This window comes from Muntiacus reevesi, chromosome 21 (genome assembly GCF_963930625.1).
Source record: "Muntiacus reevesi chromosome 21, mMunRee1.1, whole genome shotgun sequence".
Classification (NCBI taxonomy): Eukaryota; Metazoa; Chordata; class Mammalia; order Artiodactyla; family Cervidae; genus Muntiacus; species Muntiacus reevesi.
The window spans coordinates 9,543,133-9,550,848 of record NC_089269.1 but is presented as its reverse complement, the minus strand read 5'-3'; the positions used below and the strand labels follow the sequence as shown (position 1 = coordinate 9,550,848).

General features: G+C 45.6%; 1 pseudogene; it reads right to left on the bottom strand.

Moving 5' to 3' along the window:
* Positions 1-3,365: 3,365 nt before the first annotated feature.
* On the bottom strand, positions 3,366-3,954 carry LOC136152445 (ubiquitin-related modifier 1-like; annotated as a pseudogene).
* Between the last annotated feature and the right edge of the window lie 3,762 nt (positions 3,955-7,716).

Below are 7,716 nucleotides of genomic sequence, written 5' to 3'. Positions count from 1 at the left end.
GGAAAGCCAAGAAATATAGGTTTCCCCTGCTTCCTTAAAGTACAGTGTTTCTATGAAATGCTTTGGTAAGCTGAAATGGCATGAAGCAAATAAAGAGTTATCTGAGGACACACCTTGCTAATGGATACACAAAATAAGTGGGGAGAAAGCACAGATGCTCACAGAGTTCAAAGCTACGGTGGCTTGATGCTGAGATGTTGAGTGTAGTTCCCGGGGAAGGAGCTTGGTGGGGCCACTCTCGTGGCTCGGGTGCTCTCTGTCTCTATAACAGCTGCTGCAAAATAAACACTGAATGCTATTTTCATCTTTTGCCTTTTTCCGTAAAAGCAAAATCCTCTTGGGATTTCTTTTGGTCAGTGAAAATACGTACTAACATAGATCTTTCGTGAAAGCAAAGTGGGGTAAACCAAACTTTTGAAAAGCCGGGGATACCTGTGTAAGTTTTTTCTGGGAATATTAGTAGGCCCTCTAAGATGTGGATTGTGTTAATAAGCAAGTAGAGAAATAGAGATATCTATTTATCTTTATCTATTTATCCAACTTCCATGAGTTGGAAGTCAGCATCATGTACCACAACAAGTCCATCCCAATAGCTGAAAAGCTATTGTGAATTTACAGACCCTCCTGCAATGGATAGATAATCCTCTCACATAGCAGAGCTTTAGGAAATGCCTGCCACAAAGGGATTTTTAAGCAATATATCAAAAGGAAACCATATTTAAGGGATCAGAGAAGGTAGCATGCTTTTGACACTGGAGTCTTTACTCAGGATAGCCACTAGTTTAATCCAGTTGCAACCTGCGGAAAGTTTTTTGTGGTTGGGAGATGTGCTGCCTCAAGTCTGCCTTTTGGCTCTTATGATGATTCCTGCTTCTGATTTCCTGTGGTTGGAACACACTGGTTTCTTTCATTCGGAGACATCTTGTTCTTGTCTGAGTCACCACATCATTACTCATTTTCTGTTGGCTCCTTGTTGGGTTTTCCATAACGTTATCCAAGGAGATGCAGAGACATGAAAATCACTGAGCTGCTATAGATCAAGAGCAGGGTGTTGAGATGCACTATTCATATTCCTTCCTTTCAATATTTCTTAGGATGTATTTCAGACCGAGTGAGGCAGACATCCTCTGATTAGCACCCATACTAACTGCCGCTTTAAGCTTGCCTTTTACTCCCTAGGTTTCTATACTTAAGTAGGTCCAAGGAGTTGGTTTCATAGAGTGTTACTGATGCAGGGAAACAGAATTGGAGTTTATTATTGTTTTTTTTTTACTTTGCTTCAGTCTCAAGTTTGTAAACTGGTGTGCAACTGCTCCACTTTCTGCTATAAGAGAGATGAAAAGTAAATTTACCTGTTTCTTTACTTTTTAATTTTATTTTTATACAATTATTTGGGTCTTCCCCTTTTTATTTTGATTGGCAATTCCAGTTTTTTTTTTTTTTTGACTGTTTTGTGTGGCACATGAAATCTTAGCTCCCTGACCAGGGATCAAGCCCATGTGCCCTGAAGTGGAAGCACAGAGTCTTAACTGCTGGACTGCCAGGGTATTCCTTACCTGCCTCTTTAAAAAGCTAGGGTTATAGATCACTGTGGTCACAACGCATAACATTAGTTATGTAGAGAGTGAAGCAAAAGCTAGGGACATTCAATGGGGGCATCATAGTTAAGTTGGCTTCCCTTGTAGCTCAGTTGATAAAGAATCTGCCTGTAGTGCAGGAGACCCAGGTTCGATCCCTGGGTTGGGAAGATCCCCTGGAGAAGGAAATGGCAATCCACTCCAGTATCCTGGCCTGGAAAATCCCATGGACAGAGGAGCCTGGTGGGCTGAACCCATGGGGACGCAAAGAGTCGGGCACGACTGAATGACTAACACTGTAACACTATAGTTAAGTCAGGTGAAGGGATATGAGAGCAAATAGAAGATTCATGCCAGAAACACGGCTTGGGTAGAAGGCACAGAGTATGGCCACTAACTGGAATGAGGAGACGGAAAGGGAAGGCAGAGGAGAATCAGAGTTGATTCAGGCGTCCGGACTCTGAGGATGGGACTGCACTGGGTTAAATAAACCCAAAGTAAGATCTGTTTGGGAGTAAGAGGGGCCATGTGCTCTCTGTTCTCCCATTTATTAGCACTTTGTGGTGAAGGTAGAGGATGAAAGCGTCACTAAACAGACTGGTATGGGTTATTCAAATGCTTAGCTGCAGATCTCTTCCCAATCACTTTGTGACAGCATTTGATTTGAATCTTGAATCCAGATCTATTGGGTAACATGCATAAAACTCACTATATATGAAAATGAGGTGAGAATTTGTATTTCATCACTATCCCATCTCTCCTGCGTGTGTTAAGTCACTCAGTCGTGTCCGACTCTTTGCAACCCCATGGACTATAGCCCGCTAGGCTCCTCTGGCCAAGGAATTCTCCAGGCAAGAATACTGGAGTGGTAGCCATTCCCTTCTCCAGGGGATCTTCCTGACCCAGGGATCAAACTCACGTCTCCTGCATTGCAGGCAGATTCTTTACTGCCTGAGTCATGGGAAGCCCCCTCAATTTTCAGATACTATAAAAATTTGGGGTGGAAACTGAGGCACAACTGAATCCCCCACCTCACACCTCCGTTTGCCAGTTCAAGGTCTAGATGTACACCCTCCTGCTCTTTATCCCCGGTGGAATGAGCTGCATGTAGGCAGCCTTCTGCCAGGGGGAGGATTTCAGGAGTCCATCTGGTGGCCCACGTGTGGAGAGGCTGGCCAGGGCTAAGGGCTGTGGATGGTGGAGCAGGAGGAGGGGTGTTGTTGGAGGAGCAGCTGCCGTGTCCGTGCTTGGCGGGGTGGTCAGCACTGAATAAGGGACCCCAGCCGGGGTTCCATTAACAATATCAGCGGGGGACAGGCAGAGACCTCTGCTGTCCAGATGGGGAAACGGAGATGGAGGCTTCAGTTTCCAATTTTTGAGAAAGGAGGGGCCTGCCATCCGCTATTGAGGTTCATTCATCTTTCCCAGGAAGGCACCATGGCCCAGGAGCCGCCGTGCCTTGTCAGCGGTAAGTCAGGGACACATAAGCAGGGAAGAGCTGGGTCCCATGGCCACACAGACCCCCTCCACTCCTGCCACGCTGAGGGGCACCCTCCCCCACCTCAGCTGCTGGGAGAAGGAGTGCCCGGCCCAGGCCCCTGCCAGCCGGCCTGCCTTCTCTTGCTCACGTGCCTGAGAAAGTCTCAGTTTTAGCACCTGAACTCTCTTCCCTGCCTGGAGGGAGCTCAGGGGACAGAGTGGGAAGGCAGCAGCCAAGGGGGGCAGGGAGACGTGGATGTAGGGCCCCAGGGGACGTCTGATCGGTCTGTTCTCCCCACCCCCAGGGGCCCAGACACAGAGAGTGGCCCTTAGCCGCCGTGCAGCGTGGAGATGAAGAGGACGCGGTCCAGGTCCTGAAGCTGGTGGTCCAGCAGTTCCCAGTCGGCATCGTTAACCAGCACCAGAATCCCTGCCTGCAGGGATGAACAGCTGTTGCCTTGGAAAAACAGCTCTGGCCACTCTGCTCTTTAGGCAAATTCTTCTTGATCCGGACAAGGAGGTTCCGGATGTCCCGGGGTGCCTCCTGTCCAGGTAAGGTGACCTGATGCTTCTCCACACTGTTGAACAGGAGCTCCGCGCTGCCTCCGAACTCCACCTCCACTGACAAGGGTGCTGCCATGTTGAGGAAGCCGAACTCACCGGAAACTCCCCATCTCTTCTCCTCTCTTCCATATCCCTGAGCCTGCATGATCACATACTCCAAGCAAATTGAACTTTATGTGTTAAATACTTTTTTCCTTTAAAACTGTAAAATAATAGTCTCTTTCAGGTTCCAGGGGACATCTTTTTATGTTTGCCAAATTGGTACCCAGCTTTCCTAACTCAGCATTCTCCAACTGGCTTTGATCACATGGACAAATTGCTTGCTTGCATGGCAACCTACACACACTCTAACAACAATTCTTTAATATACCGACTTTGTAGAGCGATTTCTATTGACGATTGGTGAATTATTCCTGGATGATAAAGAGTATTTAAAATAAGTGAAGATACTTGACTCTTCTGATTGGCACCCATGCAAATCACTACTTTAACTTGTCTCTCTAGATTTCCATATTTAAGTTGGTCCAAGGAGTTGTTTTTTCTGAGGCAGGGAAACAGAATTGAGTTTTATTTCTTTACTTCTTCCTTGTCTTTTGATAGGACTCTGTACACAGGCCACATAGTGTGACAGCAACCATATGCTATCTCCATCACAATTGTGCCCTTGGAATATAAAAAGGGCAACATTAATATAAATTACCATGTCCCACCATCCCTGCCAGATTAGGGCACGTCAAAACAGGATTCTATGTATCTTGAAAGGCCTTTGACCTCTCTATTATATAGTTCAGCTAGCAAGTGTGTATGTTTTTTAGCTCTATCTTGGTTCCATTTTATGTTCCGATTCTTGCTTATTTAAACCTGTTTTTGTATTTTAGAGCTGTAGGCTCCTTTAAGTGATTTTTGGAAGAGGAAGTACCTGCATATGCATCAGTGAACCCTGGTATAACTCCCAGAAGCTCTTTCAAGCCTGATTATGCATTTAGATTTGATGTAAGTAATAGAAATCTTTTTTGGTTTTGGTGAAGAAAGTATTTCTTTCATGAATTTTTTAGCTATCACCAACCAGTGGGTACACTCATTAGTTAAAAAACAAGAAACAAACTTAATACTTGTTGAGCCCTTTTTATGTACCAGAAACTTTTCTGAGCTTTTTACTTATTTAATCCTCTCAATGAGTCTGTGAGTTACGTCCTGCCATTATCCCTACTTAATAGATGTGAAAATTGAGACCCAGAGACATTGGTGAATTGTTTGCACAGTTAGCATGGAACCTGAGTTTGAACCCAGGTCATTTGATTCCTGAGCTCACGTGATTAAACAAGAACATGATATTGTCTCATTAGAACAGAATAATCACAGTAACACAGGCCCTGGTCCCTTTGTTCTCATAAGAGCTTCAGTTCTTTATAATGTTCCCTGAATATTCTTCACCACCAAAGGCAGTGTCACATGTGCTCCCAAACTACTTAGCTACTAAAGGGCATCACTAGCATGTCCTCCAGGCATTAATGGACCCTGGAATCCTCGGGAAGCCACTGCTGTGGGGTGGGGCAGGCCGTGGCAAAGGGGAACACACCCTTACTGTCTCATACTCTGGAAGTGAGGCCTCACACCTGTGCTGAGGGCTTGCTGAATTTTAAACACCCCCCTTTCAGATTTTAGGTCAGTCTCCTTCCTCTCTCCAGGTCTCAAACATTAGTCCAACTGGGACTTACGAGAGTTAGTGCCGCCATGTCGGGTCCACACCCCTCATCCATCCCTTCATAAAACTCTTTGTGGTTAGTGGAGCTTATTATGTATAACTCTTTTAGCCTGGGTTTTTTCCTTAGAGACTTCTCAGTCACACAAAAATGGGCTTCTGTCAGCACATTCTTCAGTTTTCTAAACATAACTGGGCAAGTCTGAATCCTGTAGTAGGCTTCTTGGAACTCTCAATTCCATCCCCATGAACCACCACTGGTTCCCACAAATTGGAGCCTTCCTTCTAAGATTCCCATAACTGCTGTGGGCTCCATCCAGCCCAGAGGGGAAGGAGAAAATCAACCTGCTTTTCTTTTCTTTTTAAAATTTGATTTCTTCTCTTAATTATTTCTTTTTTAAAAATTCATTTGTATTTATTTTTTGGCCATGCAGCATGAGGGGTCTTAGATCCCAGACTAGGGATCAAACTCATGTCTCCTGCAATGGAAGTGTGGATTCTTAACCACTGGACTGCCAGGGAAATACCTCAAGTTGCTTTTCTGATTTGCACCTACTCAAGTTTGGGTCTCGGGCTACACTCTAGACATCATAATTTTCTGGCAGGCTATTATGATAAGTCTGATTTGCCCATCTGCCCTAACCTGGTAGTGAAAACTTAAATACATGTAACTTGTTAAGCCTCAAGACTTCCTCATGCTGAAAGCAGAGCTTACTTTCATTCCCAAATATTTGACTTCTGTAGTCAGATTTGAGATTTCTTGGACACATTCTCATCTGTATATTCTACAAAGGCATGAGTGATGGTTTTGCTATGATTCAGTCATTTTTCACATTTTCTTATAAAATCTAAGATGGGTACTTGGCTTTTCACCTGTGTCACGAAGTAGCCTCACCAGGGGTGAGAATCTGGTGATCTTTCCTACTTCCCTGAAAACTTGAGTTTCCACACAAGCATTTCGCTGTGAACACCCTTGACAATCTATTTGATCTATGTGGGTCTCATCTGCATGTCAATTTGCTGCATCCCTGCCTCTTTTCTTCTTTGACTATTTTATCATGAGCAGAACTATAAGCATTCCCTTCTGCCTTTTGATGTGGATTTACATAGAAAGGTGGCTTACTCTACTCTACATCCCCTAAGGACCTTTAGTTTTAGAGGGCAGTGCCTCGATGCTTTCATGTACCAATGCCTTGGGGCACTTCAGTTTACTCTGTTCATCTCTTTCCTCACTTTCATTTACATCCCATCCCACCTAGCCCCACACCGGATAACCTGTGCAGAGTGGGCTGCCGTCTGTCTAAGGCATGTCCTGGTTATTGGTCAATCCCTAGGGAATTCTTCTGGGGGAGGGTAACTGCGATGGCTTTGATACCTTTTAGATTAATCCATCCATGCCTACCAAGAATCTTACACCACTCTGAGGAAGCATATAATATTTTCACAAATTTAAGGCCCATAGAGGAGGGCTTAAAACTAAACTTCCAGGGCTTACTTCTTGATCACTCTGGGAAAGAGTTTGCAGTGTTTTGCAGTTGTGACTGACCGTTTTGAGTCAGTCCCCAACAAGGGTCCTTCTGCCTGGAGACTTTCTAATCCATAGAAGTGGACAGACCAAGTCTGATCCAGAAGCAAAGAAAAACTTCTTTGAACAGAGAATGGATAGATGCGAGCTCACACTCTAAAGCAGCGGTCTCCAGTACGTTTGGCAGCAGGGATTGATTTTGTGGAAGACAATTTTTCCATGGACCGAGTATGGGGGTGGGGTGGGGATGGTTTTAGGATGATTCAAGCGCATTCCATTTACTGTGCACTTTATTTCTAATCTAATGCCATGGTTGATCTGAAAGGAGTTTCAGGTCTGGATTTTGGGCACTCCTGCTCAAGAGCATGAACTCCCTGATAGGTCAGGGGCGGGGCCGCTTTACAGAGACCTCTTCAGGGAGGGGGAATTCTCAGGAGAAGGCCAAGGGGCCGCTCAGGCCTCTGCGCAGCGCCTCAGCGCGCAGCCGGCCGCCGCCGCCATCTTGAGTCGCTGAGGGAGACGCGGTCCGTGGAGCCGAGGCGTCTGCGCCACCTTTTCGCGGTCGCTCCCTGGTATGAAGGGCCTCGGGAGCACGCTATACACTGCGCCCTGTGAGCCGGTGACCCTAGACGAAGCACAAAGAAAAACAGAAAGAAAGGTTACACTTTATTTTATTACTCAGATTCTGTTTTATTCCCTGAGAATTTTTATTGGGCTCTGTCAGTGACACAAGCTTGGGCAGGTTATCAAAACCCATATAGATCGTCTCCTAGATAGGTCTGGATACGCCCGTCCCTATGTGTGTCAAAGGCCCCTGAAAGGTGGTTTCCGTAACTCCCTCACTTCCTGAGGGTAGCACAGACCCACAT